The 24,754-nt window shown below is 39.9% G+C and overlaps 1 protein-coding gene across 7 annotated transcripts in view; it reads left to right on the forward strand.

Annotated features, from left to right (window-relative positions):
• The window catches only part of LOC134342449 (serine/threonine-protein kinase MRCK alpha-like), a 623,460-nt gene that overhangs the window by 32,918 nt on the left and 565,788 nt on the right, over nt 1–24,754 (forward strand). The gene's annotated exons all lie outside the window — the stretch shown is intronic.

The raw sequence follows: 24,754 nt of genomic DNA on the forward strand, positions 1-24,754 counted from the left end.
ATGCGCTCCTTATAGTTTTAAAAAAACCTTCAATCAACAAAAGGCATTAAAATGCAAAATCTGGTAGCAGCATCTGTCAAAGAAGAAGCCAGTCAATTTTTTGGGTTAGCGACCCTTTCTCGTGATTAGAATATTCAGTTCCTTGGATCAGTTCCAGCATTCATGGCTGTACTGGTTTTGGAATACACTTTTTCCTTACTGCTTCCAAACTATGCATCTCAATTGACTCCTGGACTTCATATTTGAATAGAATGATCTCTGGGGTTCTACCACTCTGAAGGAATGTTTCCTAATACCAGCTCTGAAAGACCTAGCTCTCAGATGGTTGCACTTTCTGTTACTGGATTCTCCAACCAGAGGAAATAGTTTCTCATTATCTACCTTATAACTACTCGTTATTTTAAACACTTCAATTAGATCATGCTTTAATGATTTAATACATTAGAGTTATTTATGAACTTGTTCTCAAGTTAACACTTGCAACTTATTATTGGTAATTGAATAAAGTCTTTCACCATTAGAATTTGTGCACAGAGAGGAGCTGCATTTATGTTGTATTTTGAGGGCACCTGAAAGAACACCTGTAAATTCAGTGTATTACTTGTTTGATGTATTTGTATTCTTGTAGAACAGCGGTGCAAGAACAGTGTTGTTACTATCTAAAAATTTAAAAACTGTCTTTGTAGTTTAAAGCCATTTGCACCTTCATCACAGGGAAATAATCCTGGAGGGCTGTCAACCTTTGTCATAACTCTGACCTCTAGTTTGACAAGTCTCCCAATACTTGTGGAATTTAAATACAGATACATTAGTACATTTATTTTTACATTGAATTATCTGTTGCCTTAAGCTTGATTATGACATTTTAAATTTTAATCTCTATTTCTGACTCTTCACGCCAGTTTCTTAAGCTTTTTTCCCCTCTGGAGAGTGGGCCAATGTGACTAGATTTTGTAAACTCCTGTGGCTGTGGAGGCAGTTGTAAATAGAAGCCTGTCTCATAGTAGGAAGTAATGGAAAATGGGGATTCTGCATTTTTTTAATACAGTTGCAAGAAAAAGTTTGTGAGCCCTTTGCAATTACCTGTTTTTTTTGCATGTTACTCATAAAATGTGGTCTAATCTTCATCTAAGTCACAATAATAGACACGCAATCTGCCCAAACTAATAACACACAAACATTTGTCCTTTTCATGACTTTATTGAACACTTTATGAAATCATTCACAGTACAGACTGGAAGAAGTATGTGAATCCTTATATGTAATAACTGGTGGAACCTCCTTTTAGCAGCAGCAACCTCCACCAAATGTTTCCTGTAGCTGCTGATTGAGCTTGCACAATGGTAAGGAGAAATTTTAGATAATTCCTCCATACAAAGCTGTTTCCATTCATCAATATTTCCACGATTCCTTGCTTGAACAGCCCTCTTCAGGTCATGCCACAGCAGCTTAATTGGGTTTAGGTCTGGACTCTAACTTGGCTATTCAAAAACATGATTTATCTTCTTAAACCAGTCTGTTGATTCACTTTTATGTTTCAAATCATTGTCTTGTTGCATCATCCAATTTCAATTAAGCTTCAGGTGGTGGACCGCCACCCTGACATTCTCATGTAAAATGTCGTGATACATTTTTGAATTAATTGTTCCCTCTATGATTGCAAGCTATCTAGTCCCTGAATCAGCAAAGCAGCTCCAAACCATGATGCGCTTTCCACCATGCTTCACAGCTGGGATGAGGCTTTGGTGCTGGTGAGCTTTTTCCTCTAAACATGACACTGCATTTCTGTCAAAACGTTCAACTTTTGTCTCATCTGTCCACAGAACATTATCCCAGAAGTGTTGTGGAACATATGGGAAGTCCTTTGTAAACTTGAAATGTGCAGTAATGTTTTTTTGGAGAGCAGTGGTTTCCCCCATGGTGCCCTTCCATGAACACCCTTCTTGTTAAGTGTTTTTCTTATAGTGGATATATGAACAGAGACTTTAGCAAGTTCTGGAGGTCTTTTGGTGTTATCCTTGGGTTCTTCTTGACTTCATTCAGTATTGCATGTTGTGCTCTTGATGTGATCTTTGCAGGACACCTGCCCCAAAGCAGAGTAGTGATGGTACTGAATTTCCTCCATTTGTAGACAATTATCCTTATTGTCAACTGATGAACACTCAGGTCTTTAGAAATGTATTTGTAGCCTTTACTAGCTTCATGCATCTCTACAATTCTTCTTCTAAGGCTTTCTGAAAGTTCTTTTGCTTGAGACATGGTGCACATAAACAGATCTTTTTTGAGAAGAGCAGCCTCTGTCAGTAACCTGACTTTGTGTGTCTTGTTTTTATGGGGCGAGGCAGCTTTACAACCCACACCTCCAATCTCATCACCTGTCTCCAAATAGTTTTCGTAGAAACATTGCCCTAGAGGTTCACATTTTTTTCAACCTAGACTGTTTAAATGGTGTACTCATTATTGATGAGAAGTACAACTGTTTGTGTGTTATTAATTTAGGCAGATTGTGTTTGTCTGTTTATTGTTTCTTAGACGAAGTTCAGAGCATATTTTATGAGTAATGCAGAAAACCAGGTAATTGCTGAGGTTCACAAACCCTTGCAACTGTACTTGTTTTTATTGATGTATGTAGCTGATCAATTATTTTCTCTTGTATTATAGGTAGGTTTGGAAAGCTATCAGTATTAGATGCTAAACTTTTCTAAGACACAAGCATTGTCATATTTTCATATTGTTTCCTCAGTTTTGTATTTTATGGATTATTGATGTCAAGTAGGATTTTTGGAAAAGTGGATATTCAAACTCTACTGCTTGCCTATTCAGAAGAAGAAGAGAAATACTTTATGACAAGTTAACTTACATCTTTGCACCACTGAATCATATAATAAGTGAGATGCTGGTACCGCTTCCTTTCGGTATCTCTGGAGAGCTAAAGCAGAGTCACCACAGTTTCAGAATGACCTGTCATCAGAACTTTTGTAGAACTTATTAATGGATCCTGGAGGCAGATTTTTTTTATGTGCAACCAACCAGGATATTATGTCTGTAAGATGCTGTTTGCTTTGGGTCTCTGAATACTAAACTCATCAAGCTGCAGATTTCTAGAGGGAGATATAACTCAAGCAACTTTTTGTAAGTATAACAACACATTCATTAGAAATCGTCATTTGCAGCAAGATGATCTTCAAATTAATACTCAGGAAAGATTTTTTAAAAATTCCTAAAACTCGTTATTTTTGGTAACGTTCATGTTCAGAATAAATTAAAATGTATTGTAAATTCTGCTTTACTTCAGGACGTTTTGACTGCCTCAAATCCCTTTGAAGCTAAGAACTATTGTAAATGCACAATTACTAGATTGAATGGAAAATTTATAATAGCTGTGGCCCAATGTATTATTGCAGCTTAAAAGGGTAGTACAGATTGTTTAATCAGTTGAAAGACTATTGCTGTTCTGCTGATGATAGTATATTGCTGGTCTGCAGTGGATGGACTATTCAGTTTTAATAACATTGACCTTTAGGATTAATAGGCAGAGAAATTGGACGGTAGTAGTCTGACTAACCATAAAGACAAATTGTGTAATGCCGTCATAATTGGTATGCTGATGACTTGATTCATTCCTCATTTTACCTGTTCTGTCAAAGTTAATGTATAAGTGCAGAAGAGTATGGGAAGAACACATGTACCTGAAGAACACATTGCTCCATAAAAATAAGCAACTTGATGCTTCAATGTCTGCAAAACGGTGGAAGTAGCACATGCTGCAGATGAATAATCCTACTTTTGGCAGGTGGATAGCTCTCTGGTCCTGCCATGCTATGTCATGTATGGGCAATTGATGAAGTAAGTAGCAGAGCCCAAGATGCATGCAAAAGGCAAAGCAGAAGCAGTTACAAATATATTCATTGAGAAATTCTCTTCTTTCATTATTGCTAGGTGGAAATAATGGAATTCCAAATCCCAAAAATAGTCCACGAGTATTTTCATCAAAGTATTCTAACTAATAAATGCTGATTCTTTTGCCAGCAATTCCCACTAATTAATTAAATTTAATATCTAAAACCTGCACACTGGAGCAACTTTGTGATCTTTTTAATAGCAAGGTAATGGCTTCTGCAGTTTGAGCAAAAATGCCTCAAAATTGCACTCTATCCTGATTAGGTAATATGCCACCATTCCTTGTCAAAAATCCAGTAATATCTTTCCTACAGTAAGAGAAATGGGCCCTTGGGCTCAACTTGTGTATGACAAAGGTGTCTAACCAGGCTGGTGTCATTTGATATTGTTTAGCCTATTTCAGTCTCTAAATCTTTTTCTATTCATGTACCTGTCTAATGTATTTTAAACATCGTACTTCCACTATGAGTAGTCAAAAGTTCAAGTAGGTAATTCACTCTACTAGTTTCTCAAGAGCATATGTGGATAGGCAGTATATTTGTCAATCAGCAACGTACATGTTCAATGGTATGATGTAAGAAATGCTGTGATAGATTTTTTTCATCTTGTGACTCATAGATTATCAGATGGAAAACACTGCATATAGATTCACAAAATATGGTCTCTGAAACATGAGAAATCTTTGGAAATCTAGGGATAGTCTGCAAAATAAACATGCTGTAATGATTTGCATAAATGCTGTTTATTTTGTGGAATGCCAGTAAAAATCTGCATTGATAGCACTGTTAAATAGATAGGAAGGTATCACTTGGAGCCTTAGAATGTTTGTTGAGTGTCCCCAAAGTAGTATTTTTAAAAAGTGTATGTCAAAGGTAATTGACATTTCCCCCCCCCCCCCCGGATGCTGCTTACCATTTTTATTAAGTTTTTATTTTCAACTTTGCTTCTTGGTCATCTACATTTCGGGGTCACTTTATTAGGTACCTCCTGTACTTAATAAGGTGGCCACTGAGTATTTGTTCAATCAATTCAATAGATTCAATAGGTACATTTAATGTCAGAGAAACGTATACAATATACATCCTGATATTCTTCTTGCAAACATCCACAAAAACAGAGGAGTGCCCCAAAGAATGGATGACATTTAAGTGTTAGAACCTCAAAGCCTCTCACCCCCAGCTCCCACCTCCCACACACAACCAGCAACAAGGCAATACCCCCCCACCAGCAAAAAAGCATCAGCGCCCTCCACCGAGCACTCAAGCGTGCAGCAAAGCATCAATAAAGACACAGACTTGCAGTATCCTAAAGACTACTCGTTCACTTGACATACCACAGCCTCTGTCTCCCTAACAAGGGAAGAAGAGGTGTCTCCATTTCACAGCAAGAGGGGAGACATAACAAACAACTCGTCTGTTGCGTTGCCTTTTCTGAGCTCTGTGCCCAGAGAACTGGTCCTGGAAAGGCTCAGGTCCCTGGACACTCAGCCGGCAACTAACCTGTGTTCTCCTGTGACGCCTCAGTCAGGGGCACTGGCCTTGAATCAGCCCATCTCCAGAGCCACAAAAATCTGGCACCATGAAAGCACGCTGGTCTTCCAGGCTGTATCCTTGGGATATCAAAAAGCTGTTAGTCGTGAGGCCCTGTGAGCAGATCCCATTCTGCAAAGAACCGAAGTCAGAGTGTAACTCCAGGTCAGGGTCTTCAAAAGAACCTTGAAAAGGAAAAAGAAAAGAGATATGAAAGATAGAAATAGAGCTGTTTCCAAAGAAGCAAGCAAAGGAATCACCATTTAGCGCTATCTTGACTTTGCTCCGTTCTCCGAGTCCCTTGTATGTTCATTGTCTTCTGCTGCGGAACCCCGTTCACTTTAAGGTTCGATGTGTTACGGGTTCCGAGATGTTCTTCTGCACACCACTGTTGTGGTGCATGGTTATTTGAATGGAGGAAACTCCATTGCTGCCACGTTGGACACTCACCAATATGCTTACTGTCAGATCCGCTTACAGTTTGAGGATAAAGGGGAAGCCTTTTAGGACCGAGTTTAGGAAAAACTTCTTCACACAGAGTGGTGAATCTGTGGAATTCTCTGCCACAGGAAACAGTTGAGGCCAGTTCATTGGCTATATTTAAGAAGGAGTTAGATATGGCCCTTATGGCTAAAGGGATCAGGGGGTATGGAGAGAAGGCAGGTACAGGGTTCTGAGTTGGATGATCAGCCATGATCATACTGAATGGCAGTGCAGGCTTGAAGGGCCGAATAGCCTACTCCTGCATCTATTTTCTATGTTTCTATGCTCTACAACAAATGCCATAGCATCTGTAGTGCACCTAGCCCTGATGCACCTTGAAAACAAGAACACTTCTGCGAGAATGTTGTTTCTGGATTTCAGTTCAGCATTCAACACCACTGTCCCACAGACCTTCGTGAACATGCTCCAATTTCTTCGACATAAGTGCACCACGGTGCAACTGGGTGTTGAATTTCACAATGAACAGTCCTCAGATAGTCAAGATACACAACTGCTTCTACCTCCTCATCATCCTAAAAATGGGTGCCCTCCAGGGATGTGTATTGAATCCATTGCTGTACACTCTGCTCACAAGTGAATTCACAGCCAAATAACCAAGCAAGCGCTGTGTCAAGTTTGCCAGTGACACTACCGTGCTATAGCTCATCACTGACAACGAAGAGGTAACCTACAGAGATGAGATGGAGGAGCTCGAGGCCTGATGGCAGGCCTCTTAATGTCAGTAAGACAAAGGAGATGGTTATCAACTTCAGGAAAATTCACACTACACACTCCCCTTCACGTCAGAGGTACAGCAGTGGAATCTGCTAGCAGTTTCAAACTCCTGGGAGTGCACATCATACTCAACCTCTCATGGTCCCAGAACACATTCTACATGGTCAAGAAAGCACACCAATGTGTCTTTCTGAGGAGGCCGAAGAGAGCTAGGTAATACTCAAGTCGTTTTACAGATGCAAAGCAGAGAGCATCCTAACGAGCTGCATCACTGCTTGGTACAGAAACTGCGCTGCGGCGGACAGAAAAGCTTTACAACAGGTCATCAAAACTGCCCAGCGCATCACTGGCACCAGCCTATGTGCCATCAGGGACTTGTATATAGAAAGGTACTGGAAAAGGGCGGTAACATCATGAGGGATCCTGTGTACCTTGCTCATGGACTGTTTGTCCCACTTCCATCAGGGAAGAGGCGATATAGCATCCACACTGAACTTAAAACGGTTAGTTTTCTCAAGCAGTATGACTGATGATCAACACCTTAACCCACTAACCCCACCACTACTTTATTATTTCCCGTCCATCACCTTATGTGCAGTCTAGCATCGCTTTGTGGCTGTTGTTGGCATCCACCTGTCCTGAAAGCCGGCGGTAGCGCACAGAAAAAGCTAACTCGCGGTGGTCCACTTCCTAGAGTGACTGAGGAATCCTCCTCTGGAGTGACAGTTGCCCTGGTATCTCTTCTCCATGACCGCAATGTCCTGGTGAAACCTTTCACTCTGCTCGTCACTAACAGCACCAAGATTTGCATGGAGGAACTCTAAATGGGAATGCAGAAAATGAATCTTTAGTGACATGTTGCATTTCATGGTTTTATATGCTTGAAGCATTCTTTCAACCAGCTGCATGTAGTTTGGTGCTTTGTAGATGCCGAGAAAAATTTCAACAACTTCCTTGAATTCTTCAGGTTGCCTGTCATTGATGACCTGTTTGATTTGTGGACCAACAAAAATGCTTTCCTTAATCTTGGCATCAGTTATTCTGGGAAGCATCTGTCTCAAATATCAAAATCCTTCATAGAAATTTTTGTGCCTAGTGATAGCAAATTCCATCCTTACAGTCCTGAACCCAATAATTATTACTAAAGCCTGTCCTGCCATACAGTAGTCGCCTAAGCATGCCCAAGCGTGCCTGGACAAGATAGGAAACTTTCCAGCTTACATTGTAGGCAACATTTTAATTGACTTGAATTATGAATTGAAATAGTAAACATAAGTTTATTTAAGAAATGGTGTGTGATAGGGAAATTTCATGGTGATTTTCATGATCAGTCGCCCAGAATTCATAAGATACACCTAAAGGTATTCAGGAAGCAAAATCTTTGTTGTCCAGTGTTATCAAGGTTAGTAAGTTTTGAGAGTCACATGGATAGCCTGAACCTAGAGTATAATTTGTAACCACAAATATAATGTTTGTTGTTATACCATAGCTCCCTTCCTTTTCATGAATATAGTTATGATTTTTTTAGTTTCCATAGAAAAGGCACATTTTTTCCAAATTTCAGTCCCAGAATTGTTTTGTTGATACATACGATCCCTTTGTGATGGGTTAACAGCTATTCTTTCATATTTTTTTTCCTTTCTTGCAGAGAGAAACCAGACTGATTTCCATGTGGAGACCAGGGAATGGCATATTGACCACTATACATTTATTTGGTTTGGAGGATAGATCCTATTAGATTCTTGGCTGATAATTCTTGGAGACAGAAGCTGGAACAAATGCATAATTGCCTTTGGAACTTGTTGAAAAGTTCATGAAAGAAAGTAGTTTTACCTTTATGCAATGTTGTGCAAAAGTGATAATTTCTTGGAATTAATGCATAGTGGAGGAATGTCACGTTCTTGGACTGAATGAAAGGTGGTTATCTTTTGTGGGAAGGTTATTTTGCTCTTGCGTAAGTTACAGAGCAAAGTGGTCTATCAGATGTGCTTCCTACTTGTTTTTTCTCACTGATTTTTGTTACCCGATTTCTTTTTAAAAAAATCATTTATTTCAAGAATTTTTGAATAATTTAGAATGCTGAGTATAAAAGTAAATGCCATTTAAAATATTAAAATTGTTGCTGTAAATGATAAGCCATGCAGAGAGTAAAGTGGTTATTGAATTTTAAGTTAGAATACTTTATTGTTATATACATTGGGGTGCAATGAAATTCCTTTGTATGATGCTCAGAGTAAACAATATACATTGCAATAATAAATACAACCAAAATACAGGTTGCGCTCCCCTTATCTGGTTTGCTTGGGGCTGGTAGTGTTTTAGATTTTGGATTTTTTTTTGCTGATTTTGGAATATTTAGATCTATATACTGAGATACCTTTGGTTGGGACCCAAGTCTAAACAAAATCCATTTACATAACATATACAGCGTGTGTATAACTGGTTTGAAGTGCTCAGAGTGAATAGTCTGCAGCTGGGACACAGTCTGGCATGATGGAATTGAGTCTCCTACAAACTGTTGGTGTTGCAACGATCGCCTTGGACAGTGTCTATTATCGGGTTCCAGCTCTGCGATTGATTTAAGATCCACCATCGATTTCAAACAGTCATCTGTTCCACAGCAACTACGACAGGAAGAAGTGGTGTTTTATATAATGTTTTTTTTACAAATTTTGTGCATGCAACAATAATGTGGACATTGAACCACCAGAAAGATAAACTATCACTACCTCAGCCACCCAGGTGGCCGGCCAGTAGCTGTTTGGCATCACCATCAATCCTGACTCTGAATTTGTGTGTGCGCAACTAGTAAGCAGTCTTTGTCTTACACTTATTCATCACACATACAGTATATATTGATGCAGCCATTCATCACGTTAGATTTTCATGAGCGACGATCTTGGCAAACACATCAGTGAATTTCTCTGTTGATCTCTTTGTAATCAGCAGAGCTTCATCACCATCACAGATTTTAATGCAGTGCTTTTTCTTAAATATCTGCAACTAGTGTTATTATGGATCTTTGCTTGTATCATGATCAGCATACCCTTAAGTGGCATATGTTCACTAATGCTGATGAATCCATTCTTTCAGTACTTGATATCTTCACTTTTTCATTTTATGAGGTTTTTCTGTGTTTTGGTAATGTTTGTTTGTTACATAAATGAGTTCACTTTTCAGAACTGCCTGTGGTGCACAAAGACCTGAGAACCTTCCCAACGCCTTGTGGAATTTTGCAATTGTATTGTCATGTCAGTGCTGATTAAAATTTGGGATTGCAGAGGTTGTTGGAATTTTGGATAATGCGTGCTCAATCTGTACAAAGAGCACAAATCGGCATACTAATTGTAGACGCAAACACGAGAAAATCTGCAGATGCCAGGAACTCAAGCAACACACTCAAAATGCTGGTGGAGTGCTGCAGGCCAGGCAGCATCTATAGAAAGAAGTACAGTTGACATTTCGGGCCGAGAATGTCAACTGTACTTCTTCCTATAGATGCTGCCTGGCCTGCTGTATTCCACCAGCATTTCGTGTGCGACACTAATCGTAGTGCAATCTGAAGTAGTGCAAAAAAAACCCAATTAATATTAAAAAAGAGAAGAATGTCTTTTGTGACTCTGTGACAATTTCATTTGTTGGAATAATTTTGATTGTTTAGTTTACTTCCCAGAAAGCTTTTTTATTGAGAAGTCTTTTGAATTGTTCTGTGTCTTCAAGTGAATGTGAAAACACTTGAAAGAAATGAATGCAGAAGGTCACCAACCACTTCCTTTGAAAAATGCCAAAGCCCTAAATTAGCTATTTAATAATGTTTTTGTTTCCTTCTGGAAGAAAATTGGTTAATGAAAATGTGTCTATATCTGTCTATAATCACTTCAGGTGCTCCATAGATTATGGAATAATTTAGAATGTTGTGAAAGCTGCTTTATAAATATTTCTGCAGAATATGTGCTGTTCACCCAAATAGTCCAAGTTCTGCTTATGTTTTTAAACGTTGATATGACCGCTGGTGGAGTAATATGGCCATCATTTTGTGGCAAGGGTGTGGGAAAGATCTACTGGAATTGTTATGTGGTTGAGGAATTAGTATTATTATGAAAGACTGGTGATTTTGGAAAAGTACCCATTGAAGTAGAGAAGGTTGAGAGGAGATGTGACACCATCTAGAAATAATGAGCAGTTGAGATAGAAGATGTTCCCATTAATGGAAGGATTTTGAACTAGAGGCCATGGAGTTCAGTTGTTTGTCCAAAGAACTGATGATCGCCTGGACGTGAAGGGCCATATAGTTACCTTGCATGTGGTTATCATTCTGTGAAAGTGTGTGTCACTTACAGTGCAGAATCCGTGGAGTGTAATGCACATAAATCTTCATTGGAAAGAGATCAGAAGTTATTGCAACTGAATAGGTAACTATAATTTTGAGTTTTTGATTTTCATTTTTTTTAACTTGGCAGTAAATCATTAGATCTACTTGACAGTATTATTCCAGCATTTTTTTCTTTATGCTGTAATTTTGCCTTTGCAGTTATATCCAGAGAGGTATAGTAGAAATTAACTCAGTTTCAGGCAGATTTGATGATATTTATGATTTGCAGCTTAACAGCACATAGGTGTAAGTATAACAATGTTTTGATGTACCATTTAATATTAAAACTCATAGCAGCGTAACACATAGGAGTGGAATTAGGTGATTTGGCCCTTCGAATCTGTTCCGCCATTCCATTAAGGTTAATTTAAAAAAAAAATCCCTCTCAACACTTTTCCTGCTTTCTCCCTGTAACCTTTGACACCCTTGCTAATCAAGAACCTATAAAACTTCACTTTAAATATATCTAATGACTTTGCCTCCACAGCCATCTGTGGTAATGAATTCCACGGATTCACCATCGTCTGGCTAGAGAAATTATCTCTCATCTCTTTTCTAAAGGGATGACCTTGGCTGTGTCCTCTGGTCCTAGGCTGTCCTATTATTGGAAACATCCTTTTCACATTCACTCTAGGCCTGTCAATATTTGATTGGTTTCGATAAGATTTCACCCCCTCCCTCCATTATTCTAAATCTAGTGAGTACATGTCTAGAGCTGTCAAACACTCATACATTAACCCGTTCATTCCTAGGATAATTCTTGTGAACCTCTTTTGGACCCTCTCCAATGCCAACACATCTTTTAACTGCTGTCACTACTCCAAGTGCAGTCTGACCAAAATTTCTGAAGGCAGAGAGATGAGCAACTGTTTTAGATTGGTCAGTTTGTCAATCCACTTGCATGCTGGACTAATTAAGCTGTAAGGCCTTCAACGAATCCAGGTTTTTTTTTGGAGAAGTTTGCTAGTTGAAGTTTGGTGGTTTTAGGCTTCACCCAAGAAGTACTTGGCATCTTGGATATTTTTGATGCACCTTTTAAAAAAAATAAAAGCAATTAAAATTATGCATGTTGCCAAGCAAGCAATATTTGTAAATGCACAGCCCATTCTTGTGTTGATAGAATCAATTAGTTATCATGTAGGCTATTTCCAATGTGTGCCTCTCAACCTTAACGGCTTTTTTTTAAGGAAAGACTTGGAATTGCATGATTGTCCACTATCTTAGCAACAAGCTCAAAAATTGAGTTGCTGGAAGAGGGTGAATTCTTCTTTTCTCTGCTGATGCAAAAGGGGGGAGAGAGGTTGAATAAGGAATCCAAAGAGAAAGTTGCTGTAAAACTCCAAATTGTAATGGTGGGAGTTGTCAGAAAGTGATTAAATGTTTGCAAATCATAAAAAGGGATTCTGCAGGTGCTAGAAATCCAGAACAATACACAAAAGGCTGGATTTTTCTGAAAAATGGAAAGTAAACTATGATCTAAAGTTCAATGTATTCAAAATTCTGAAAAACATTGCAAAGTTATGTAACAGTGTAGGACATCCAAGCAGAGGTAGTAGGGTCCTTCCCTTCTCCAGTTTCTGCTGATTGACACCATGTAACAGGATAGAATATTTTCAGTTTCTTTGCTGTAATTGGTATTAGGTTCTTGAGTTTAAAAAAAAGTCTTCAGTTAATGTTGACTTTCCAAATACAAAAAGCTTTTGCTTAAAAGCAATCCATGCTTTTGCACGAATTTGTGCAAGGTTTGGAATGGATGGTTTAACTCCACAGAGGAAGTTTATATAACAACTGCTATATAAATAATCAATAATCATATATGTGGAATGCTGCTACTAATGACATTTTTTAAAAAAAACATATGTGAAGCTGATATTTCCTTAGGTAAACATTTAATTTGAATAAAATGTCCCCAAAGACTACTTGAGACATACAGATTTGAAGAACTATACGATGTTCGAAGTGAATAATAACTCCAGCACTTCATTATGTTCCTTCCTCCCCAATCCTCCAAGTCATTACTTTTATATTTCTTGGATTGCTGCTTGTGCTAGTACAGGATCATTAAGAATATTTTCTAGGTTCTGGTGATGTCATTGTTCAGAATGGCGGCTTAAATCAACAGCTCCTCCCGAAAAACACATATTTTGCCCCGTTAATCCATCAAATATAAGATCTTTCAAAAATATCTGAATTGATAAGAGGGGCAAGAATGGGGAGAAAAAATGGAGATTAAAAAAAAGCATCACTGCGGAGCCTGTGGAAGAGAGAGGTACAGCACGTGGCTTTCCTACATGTGTGCGTGGCGGCGAGGCTGATGCTGAGCCTCGTGCAGGCGAAGCAACAAATATGATAAGGATTTTGGTAGAGATAAGGGAAGTCCAAAAAGAAATAAAGCAGCAACTCAATGATATAAAGTCAGAGCTTGTCAACGTCAATGAGACAATAGCGGTGGCAGAGACTTGAACTGAGAAGATGGAAGATCGCGTGCAAAACGTGGAACAGAAACTAAGTAAGATGATAAAAATATTAAATCAACAGGAAAGTAAATTGCTTGACGAGGAGGGAAGATCGCGACAGTAAAATATCAGGATTTGTAATGTTCCCGAAGGAGCGGAAGGATTGTCGATGATGGACTTTGTAGACAAGCTGCTGCTGGAAGCGCTGGAGATTTCTCAGGCTATGGCGATTGAAATTGAACGGGCGTACCGTTCGCTTGTCCAGCAGCCTCCCGGAGACAGAGAGGGTTAACCGCACTTCATTGTACTTAGATTCCTTCCATTCAAGATCAAGGTGGAGATTCTACGAAGGGCCTGGGTTAAGAAGAGGGTGTTTTGGAACAGGAAGTTAATATACTTTGATCAAGATTACCTCCCGGCGGTCCTACAGAAATGGAAGGAATATTCTGAAGCGAAACGAATATTAAAGCAAGAAAAGATTAAATTCCAAACCCCGTACCCTGCTAAACTGAGGGTATTTTACCAAGAAGGGATACGACTATATCAGACGGTGGAAGAGGTGACTACAGACATGAAGAACAGAGGACTGCCCATTAGTGTGGTCAAACCAAGGGAAACTCTGGCTGAGCAGTTATCCCGAGCTGCTTGGGAAGTAGAGAACTTAGAAAGCAGGGGACGGGAACAGGAGGAGAGAAGGATTTTAGGAAGAGACTGTCAGTTCTCCAAGGGCAGCCGTCACTTCCTCCAGAAGAGCCAGAAGGTTTGGCTAACCTTAAAAGTGCTGATAACTAAACGGAAGCAAAAAATGAAGGTGATATACCTATCTTGAGAAATGTGTGTTATATGGATCTTATATTACTCGATTTAAAAAAAAATCATTTATTCATTCCTTTTTCCCACCTAAATGAGAATATATACATGGGAGGAATAAACAGGGAAATCATTTCTGTGTAATGGACATACACCCGAACCTTGTTATATGCGTCTTCAGACTATGTGGATTCACAGTTATGCGAGGAACCTATTTCCACCAAAGTCTCGTTATATGCATCCAAAACTCAGTTATGCGAGGAGCACCGCCTTCCTGCCAATACAAGTCGCGTTCGCGTGCCTCAGTCTCTCTCCTGCCACTCTCACATTGGTTTTGGCAAGGTGTGGATACGCAATCTTAAATTTCTGTTGGTTTTACCTACAGTGCAGTGATTTTGCGCTTGAAGTATTTAACTATGCCTCCTAAGCGTCCGATGTCATGTCTTGGGCCGTCAGCGAACCGCTTTTAACACCTGAAAAAAAGTTGGAAATTATAAACAACGTGGCATCAGCAGAAGGTAACACAGCTCTGGGACGCCACTGAGAGGAACAGAATCTTGCCTTTAGAGTTCTTTTGTTGCTTGACAATGCGCCAGCCCATCCTAAACATTTGGACAGCCTTCATCGGAAAATAGCAGTGTGTTACCTGCCGCCTAACATAACATCGCTGATTCAACCACTCAACCGGTGTGATCCACATTCAAGGCGTACGTTTTTTTTTACGGTGAACTATCTCTCAGATGTTGCAAGCAACAGACGATTTTGAAAATCCCGGGAGTTTACCAACGGTGAGGGAATGGTGGAAGTTGGAACACTTGGCACAAATGGTGATGGACATGGACCCAAGTTTAGAACGGAGTCAGCATTTCAGTTGTTCCCTGCTGTCAACCCTTCTTCCCGACAAGCAAATTTAAAACAAAATGCTGCCAAGCAAACAACCCTCATCATTTTATGCAAATCGGCAGCACCTTCTGCCAGCAGTCCTAAGAGTTCTGTGAGTCTTCCTTCACCCTTGCTGTGCTTGATATTATCCTGACGTCCACAGCCATCCACCTTATCCGTGTAAAGCTGCCCGACACCACAAAAACCACTCACCTTCCGGAGCCAACACACCTGCCGCTGTTGGTGAGTACTGTACACCAGAGGATGTTAACTTTCTATGATTTATTACATTGAATATTACCTTAAATTTATTAAATATAATATAAATGTTGTTTTGTAGTACTGCTTTTGTGTTTATTGGTATAAAAATGTGAATAAATTACAGATAAAACGTGTTTAGGAAGCCCTCTGGAACGCATCCCTATTTTCTCCATTTAAATAATTATTCACATTATGCGATTTCACATTATGCGTCAACTTCGAGGAACGTATCTCTTGCATATAACAAGGATAGGGTGTAGTTTTTTTAAACTTACTTTTATAGGTACTCCAGCGGGGACCCTCAACTCACAGTTAGGCGGGGCTATCCCCCACGGCTGGACTTTTCTACTAGCCCAACCCAGGGTCATCTAGAGACCCCAGCCTTGGAACCACACCTTCCTTACCTTTCTTTTTATTATTCACTTTTCTTGGTTCTTATTTGTTCAGGGAGTAGATCAATTGAGTTATATTCTGCAAATATCAATGATATACTGACAGATAAATACACTTAAGAAAGTAAGACCATATATTTGGGTATATCCTCAAGAATGGTTGAAAAGAGATAAATATAAATATTTAACGAATGTACTGCTGGTGGCTGGTAAAAAGACCCCTACCAGGAAATGGTTATCACAGGAGATCCCAACTTTAAATGTAAGGATGGAAATTACAATGGACATTTACAAAATGGAGAAGATAACAACATTTGTTAGTCATAAAGTTGGAACAATTTTATTCATACTGGAAAAAATGGTTCAACTACATAACATCTTATAGGCCTGATTTTATTCTCACAATCAGTGAATATGTTGCTTGAAAAAAATCACTCCCTACTCTGTACATAGTTTTCTTTTGATTGTTCTTTCTTTCCTCCTCTTTCTATAAGAGTGTACTTCAGATAAATAGTATGTGGAGATTTGTGACAAATATGATTATATGATATATATGTACAGTATCTGAAATACATCCTATGGAAATGTTTGATGAAACTCAATAAAAAATAAATTACAAAAAAAGGAATATTTTCTGGGTTGCAGCACTAATGGAAGATTTGTAATTTAAGTGTTGGCATAAATCTTGCAGTTGTGCAGGTTGCAAAAAATTAGAACTAAAAGAATAAGTAGTGAAATGGAAGACTTGTCTAATCTTTCTGATGACTGTAAAAATTCCATGGTGTTATTTTGAAAAGCTGATTTATCTTGGCTTGTCCTGGCCAATATATCTTTCTGAAGAAAATCGATAGAGAACACTCGTTCACATTCATATTATTTATTGTGCATGATTTACCTCCAGCAATCCTTGTACTTCAACAGTATACTTCAGTGTTTAAGTTGGTTCTGAGGATGTGGTGGCTACTACATAAGTTTTTTTTATGGTACAGGGTTTGTCCATTACAGGCAAGGCCTGCACTTATTTGTCATTCCTAACTGCCTGCAAGAAGGCTGTGGTGAGTCTACAGCTGCAGTTCTTTTGGTGTTGCTATTCACACAGTGGTATTAGGTAGAGAATTCCAATGTTAAACCCAGTGATGATGGAGCAGTAAAATACATATTTCCAAATAAGGAACTTGAAGCTAGTGGTATTTTCATATACTTGCTGCCCTTGTTCTTCATGGTGGGAGAGTCATGAGTTTTATTAAGAGATGAGTGGCTCAAAGATTGGTGTGGGAGAAGTGGGTTTGGATTCATGGGAAACTGGCATCAGTTCCTGAACTGTGATGGGTCCTGGATCCTGGTGAATTGCATAACTGGGGTTGTGGATTGGGCTTTAATCTAAATAGTGGGGGGGGGGGGGCGGGTTCAGTAGATTGGAGAAGTATGGATAAAATAAAAGCAAAAGTTTAAAAAAGAGAAAAGTAAAGGTGGAGTGCAGAAAAGTCAAGTGTGTAAGAGTCAAAGATTACTAGATTTCAAGGGCACAATGAGTGTAAAGGCACTTTACGTGAATACCTGTAGTATTTGCAAAAAGGTCAGCGAACTTGTGGCACGAATCAGTAGAAAGGGGTATGACTTAGTGGCCATTACAGACACGTGGTTGCAGGGTGGAGAGGATTGAGGATTAAATATCCAAGGATATCAGGTAATATGGAAGGGTTGGCAGGAAGGTAGGGTAGTGCTGTTAACTAAGGATGTGATCAGGACAGTAGTGAAAGACTATACAATATCTGAAGAGCAGAATGTTGAGTCCATCTAAGTAGAGATTAGGAATAGTAAAGGGAAAAAAATCACTGGTGGAAGTTGTCACCGAATAATAACATTATAGTGGTGTAGGCTGTAAACTGAGATATATCTGAGACGTGTAGGAATGGAACAGCAGTTATCATGGGAGACTTCAACTTGCACATAGATTGGGTAAATCAAGTTGATAAGGGCAGTCTTGAGGGAGGACTTCATAGAATGCATACATGATAGCTTTCTTGAACAGCATGTTACTGAACTTACAAGGGAATCTGCTGTGTTGGATCTGCTCCTATGCAATGTGGCAGGTAAAATTAGCAACCTTGTAGTTAGGGATCTTCTTAGAAAGAGTGATCACAGTATGAATGAGTTTCTCTTACTAATAGAGGGTGCGATAGTTCAGTCTAAACCAGAGTATTATACCTAAACAAGGGAGACTACAACAGGATGAGGAAGGAGTTGGATAGGGTAGACTGGGAACACAGGCTATATATGGTGGGACGGTTGAGGAAGAGTGGAAGACTTTCAAAGCGATTTTTCGCTGTGTTCAACAAAAGTATATTCCAGTTAAAAGCAAGGACAGTAATGGTGGGGAGAGATAGACATGGATAACTAAGGAAATAAAGGAAGGCATCAAACTAAAAGCTCGTGCGTACAAAGTCACCAAGAGTAGTGGCAAACTTTAAAAAACAACAAAGAACTGCTAAGTGAGCAATACATGATATATTATGTAATTATGTATTATGTGGAAGATATGAAAATAAACTAGCGCAAAATATAAAAACAAATAGAAGTTTTTTATAAACAGAATCAGAATTGGGTTTATTATCACCGGCATGTTTCATGAAATTTGCTAACTTAGCAGCAGCAGCAGTTCAATGCAATACATAATATAGAAGAAAAAAGGTTTTAAAAAAAAAAGTAGATTAATTATTATATATAAAATAGGAAGGGAGAGAATAGATGAGGATGAAAGAGCTGATTACTGTATCCAACTCATGCAAAAACAGAAATATTATATATTAAAAAAGTGAGGTTGTGTTCATGGGTTCAGTTAGGAATTGAATGGCAGAGGAGAAGAAGCTGTTTCTGAATCGCTGAGTGTGTACCTTCAGGCTTCTGTACCTTCTACCTAATGGTAACAATGAGAAAAGGGCATGCCCTGGGTGCTGGGGGTCCTTAATAATGGACACTGCCTTTCTGAGATACTACTCCTTGAAGATGTTCTGGGTACTTTGTAGGCTAGTACCCAGAAGTAGCTGACAAATTTATGACCCTCTGCAGCTCCTTTCGGTCCTGTGCAGTAGCCCCCGCCGCCCCATACCAGACAATGATGTAGCCTGTCAGAATGCTCTCCACGGTACATCTATAGAAGCTTTTGAGTTTTTTTATTGACATACCAAATCTCTTCAAACTCCTAATGAAGTAAAGTCACTGTCTTGCCTTTCTCATAGCTGCATCGATCTGTTGGGACCAGGTTAGGGTCTTGACAGAGATCTTGACACCCAGGAACTTGAAACTGCTCACTCTCTCCACTTCTGATCCCTCTATGAGGATTGGTATGTTTTCCTTCATCTTTCCCTTCCTGAAGTCCACGATCATCTCTTTCGTCTTACTGACATTGAGAGCAAGGTTGTTGCTGTGACACCACTCTACTAGTCGGTGTATCCTACTCCTGCATGCCCTCTTATTTCCATCTGAGATTCTACCAACAATGGTTGTATAATTATATAAAATGGGAAAGGGTGGCCAAAGTGACCGTAGGTCCCTTGGAGGGCAAGGGGTAATTGATAGTGGGTAATGAAGTGGCCAAGGCTTTGATTGACTATTTTGCGTTGGTCTTCACAGTGGAGGACATGTCTAACGTACCAAAGAAAGAGAATATGGATACAGTGGGAAGTGAGGACCTCGATACAATAGCTATCACTAAAGAGGTAGTGCTGAGCAAACTTGTAGGCCCAAAGATGGACAGGTCCCCTGGTCCTGATGGAATGCATCCCAGGGTATTGAAAGAAATGGCAGAGGTTATAGTTGAGGCTTTACCAAAATTCTCTGGACTCCGGACAGGTCTCAGCAGATTGGAAGAACGTGAATATCACACCAGTGTTCAAAGAAGATTGTAGGCGAAAGGCAGGTCACTATACGCCAGTTAGTTTAACATCTATAGTTGGGAAAATGCTTGAAGCTTTCATTGAAGAAGAAATAGTGAGGCACCTGGAAAGAAATGGGTCCATCATGCCGATGAAGCATGGATTCAGCAAAGGCAGGTCCTATTTGACAAACCCACTGAAGGTCTTTGAGGATATAATGAGAGCAGTTCTTAGAGAGAACAGGTGGATGTTACTTACTTGGATTTCCAGAAGGCGTTTGATAAAGTGCAACATAAAAGACTTATCCGTAAGATAAGCATGCTTAGAGTTGGGGGTGATGTATTAGCATGGATAGACGATTGGTTAACCAATAGAATGTTGGGATGTTTCGCTGGTTGGCAATCAGTGGTAAGTGGTGTGCCATAGGGGTCGGTGCTTGGCCCGAACTGTTCATGATATACATTAACGATCTGGAAGAGGGGACTGTGTATCTAAGTTTGCTGATGACACAAAATTAAGTGGAAAAGCAAATTGTGCAGAGAATACGGAGAGTCTGCAGAGAAATGTAGATAGGTTAAGTGAATGGGCAATGGTCTGGCAGGTGGAGTTCAATGTTGATAAATGTGAAGTCATCCACTTTGGAAGGAAAAATGGAATAACAGATTTTCTGAAAATGGTAAAAAAAAATTGCAGCATGCTGTATGCAGAAGGACTTGGGAGTGTTTGTGCATGAGTCACAAAAGTTAGGTGTGCATGTGCAACAGGCTATCAAGAAGGCAAATGGAATGTTGGCCTTCATTGCTGGAGGGATTGAATTTAAGAGCAAGGAGGTTATGCTGCAACTGTATAGGGTACTTGTGAGGCTGCATCTGCGTGCACTTCTGGTCTCCTTACTCGAGGAAGGATAAAACCATAAGATGTAGCAGAATTAGGCCATCCAACCCATCGAGTCTGCTCTGTCATTAAATCATGGTTGATCCTTTTTATTTTTCCTCCTCAGCCCCAGATCCTGGCCTTCTCCCCGTAACCTTTGATGCCATGTCTAATCAAGAACCTATCAATCTCTGCCTTAAATACACCCAATGGCCTGGCCTCCACAGCTGCATGTGGCAACAAATTCCACAAATTCACTGCCCTTTAGTTAAAGAAATGTCTCTGCTTCTCTGTTTTGAAAGGGTGCCCCTCTATCCTGAGGCTGTGCCCTCTTGTCCAAGATTCTCCCACATGGGAAACATCCTTTCCATATCTTTCTACTGATTTGATGCCATTCTTTACTAGTAGAGCCACACCATCCACTCTGCCTACCTTCCTAACCCTCCAATATAACGTGTAATCTTGGACTTTCAGCTCCCAACTACAACCATCCTTCAGCCACGATTCAGTGATGGCCACAGCATCATACCTAGATATACTGGCTTTGGAGGCAGTGCAGAGGAGGTTCACCGGGTTGATTCCAGAGATGAGGGGGTTAGACTATGAGGAGAGATTGAGTTGTCTGGGACTGTACTTGCTGGAATTCAGAAGGGTGAAAGAAGATCTTATAGAAACATATAAAATTATGGAAGTGGATAGATAAGATAGAGGCAAGAAAGTTGTTTCCTCTGGTAGGTGAGACTAGATCTAGGAGACATAGCCTCAAGATTTGGGGGAGTAAATTTAGGACTGAGATGAGGAAGAACTGCTATTTCCAATGAGTGATAAATCTGTAGAATTTTCTGCCCAGTAAAGCAGTGGAAGTGACCTTAATATATTTAAGATAAGGTTGGATAGATTTTTGTATAGTAGAGGAATGAAGGGTTATGGGGGAAAAGGCAGGTAGGTGGAAATGAGTCCATGATCAGATCAGCCATGATCTTATTGAATGGCAGAGCAGACTTGGCGGGCTGGATGGCCTACACCTGCTCGTATTTCTTTATGTTCTTATATTTTTGTATAGCACACCTGCCCAGTTGAGACTATACTACCCAATTACACCTACGTGACCAATTAACCTACTAACCATATGTCTTTGGGATGTGGGAGGAAACTGGAGCACCAAAAAAATCTCTGACAGTCGTGGGGAGAGTGTACAAACTCCTTACAGACAGTTGAACTCAGGTTGTTGTTTCCGTAATCGTGTTATGCTAGTCACTATGCTACTTAATTGATGGGTATAATTGCAGTGGAACAACTTGTTTTGAGGCACTGCATGTTCTAAAGTGCAGTTCTTCAGTATTACAATTGGGATGTTGTGTAGTCCCATAGCTTTTGCAATGTCCAGTGCTCTTAATCATTTCTTCATTTCATATGAGTGAATTGAATTGGCTGAAGGCTTGCCTTTTTGGGATCTCAGGTGGAAGCCAATAATCTTTTTGGCACTTCTGTCTAAACATATTGGAAAATGCTTGAGCCTTGTTTTAGTGATCATATTAGGGATGGATGTGTTCTTGGAACCGCTGCTTTCCATTCAGCATTTGTATATCGTGGTTCTCAGCTTCGATCAGAGCCTTTGGATGTGAGAATGCTACACGTAAGGCTGCTGTAAGGCCAAAAAAGAATCTGATTGAAATTAAACTGAATCAGATGCATGTCAGCTCTGGTAGGGTGAAACCTAGTATCACGAATGCTTGTGATGCTTCTCTCCCTGATGACCTCAGTGCCTTTCATGCATGGCTTGAAAGTGAGAATAAAACTCAAAAGTTTCAAGTTCAAAGTACATTTATTGTCAAAGTTTGTATACTTTGTACAACTTTGAGATTTGTTTTCTTACAAAACAAAGAAACCCAAAAGAACTGACCAGAACTATGCTCAGTTCTGGTCGCCTCAGTACAGGAAGGATGTGGAAACCATAGAAAGAGTGCAGAGGAGATTTACAAGGATGTTTAAAAACGCAAACAACAGGAATTCTGCAGATGCTGGAAATTCAAGCAACACACATAAAAGTTGCTGGTGAACGCAGCAGGCCAGGCAGCATCTCTAGGAAGGGTCTCGGCCTGAAACGTCGACTGCACCTCTTCCTAGAGATGCTGCCTGGTCTGCTGTGTTCACCAGCAACTTTTATGTGTGGTACAAGGATGTTGCCTGGATTGGGGAGCATGCCTTATGAAAACAGGTTGAGTGAACTTGACCTTTTCTCCTTGGAGCAACGGAGGATGAGAGGTGACCTGATAGAGATGTACAAGATGATGAGAGGCATTGATTGTGTGGATAGTCAGAGGCTTTTTCCCAGGGCTGAAATGGCTGCCACAAGAGGGTACAGGTTTAAGGTGCTGGGGAGTAGGTACAGAGGAGATGTTAGGGGTAAGTTTTTTACACAGAAAGTGGTGAGTGCATGGAATGGGCTGCCGGCAACAGTGGTGGAGGCAGATATGATAGGGTCTTTTAAGAGACTTTTGGAGCTTAGAAAAATAGAGGGCTCATGGGTAAGCCTGGTAATTTCTAAGGTAGGGACATGTTCGGCACAATTTTCTATGTTTCTGTAACCCATTTAAAAAAAAAAGCAGACTGTTAAGCACCCAAGAACATCTACATTCTCATTGCTGCAGTTGGAAGTTCTCACCGGCTTCAAACGGAGCTGTAATTGAGTAAATTCTGTGTTAGGAAATGTATTTGAATATCTGTCACATGTTGGAGTCATAGTTAATGGCACAGTTGACTTTGCTATGAATTGTACTTAATGGTTTTACTATTTTGAAAAGCATAAACACCTGACATTGTTTTATAAAATACTGCATTCACCTTTTAACATGGGTCAGCATTTAGTTAGAGAGAGCACGTGGAACAGGCTCTTCTGGCTCAAAGAGCCACACCACCTGGCAGCCCACTGCCTTAACACTAGCCAAGTCACAGGACAGTTTACAATGACCAATTAACCTACTAATCAAATCAGTATTTGGTGTGATCATCCTTTGCCTTTTAAACTGCATCATTTTGCTTGGGTACACTGTTGTGCATTTTTTTTAAAAGAAGAAAACTGGATGGTAGGTTATTCTGAGCATCTTGGAGATCTTGCCACAGTCCTTAAGCAGACCTTGGCTATCTTGCTTATCTTCTATTTCTCCAGGTAATCGCAGACAGCCTCGATGTTGAGATCAGGGCTCTGTGGAGGCCATACCATCTGTTGCAGAACTCCTTTTCATTGGAGGTAGTTCTTTAATACCTTGGCCATGTGTTTGGAGTCATTGCCCTACTGCAGAATGTAGTTGGGACTGATGGTATTACATGATGGATAAGAATGTGGTCATGCTTCTCAACATTGAGGATTCCTTTAATTCTGACCAGATCACCACCTCCATTTGCAAAAATACAGTCCCAAACCTTCAGGGGACCTTTGCAAAGCTTCTCTATTGGCTGAAGGCACTCATGCGTATAGTGCTAATTGATATACCTAGTAGTGCTGTCCAGCTCTTTTACTGACAAACTATCTCTTGTTTGAGCCAAAAGTCTCAATTTTTGACTTGTCAGTCCATAGTACTTGCTGCCATTGTTCAACACCCTAATCCTTATGCTTTGTGCATAGGTGAGTCTCTTGGGTTTGTTTCCACTTTGGAGGAATGGCCCAGTTTGGTTCCCAGTTGAAAAATATCTGAACTTTTAAAACTGTAAGACATAGCAAAATTAGGCTACTCGGCCAATCGAGTCTGCTCCGTCATTCCATCATGGCTGATTTATTATCCCTCTCAACCCCATTCTGCTGCCTTCTCTCCATAACCTTTGATGCCCTGACAAATGAAGAACCTATCAACTTCTGCTTCAAGTATACTCAATGACTTAGCCTCCACAGCTATCTGTGGCAATGAATTCCGCAAATTCACTACCCTCTGGCTAAAGAAATTCCTTCTTATTTCTTTTCTGAAGGGATGTGCTTCTACTTTGAGGTTGTGCCGTCTGGTCCTAGACTCCCCCAATATAAGAAACATCCTTGCCACACCTGCTCTATCTAGGCCTTTCAATATTTGATAGGTTTCAATGAGATCCTTTCCCTAATATTCCCCCCCCCCCCCCCCAATTCTTCTAAACTTCGGTGACTGCAGGCCCAGAGCCCTGAAATCCTCCTCTTATATCAACCGTTTCATTCCTG

This window comes from Mobula hypostoma, chromosome 2 (assembly GCF_963921235.1).
Source record: "Mobula hypostoma chromosome 2, sMobHyp1.1, whole genome shotgun sequence".
Taxonomy (NCBI): domain Eukaryota; kingdom Metazoa; phylum Chordata; class Chondrichthyes; order Myliobatiformes; family Myliobatidae; genus Mobula; species Mobula hypostoma.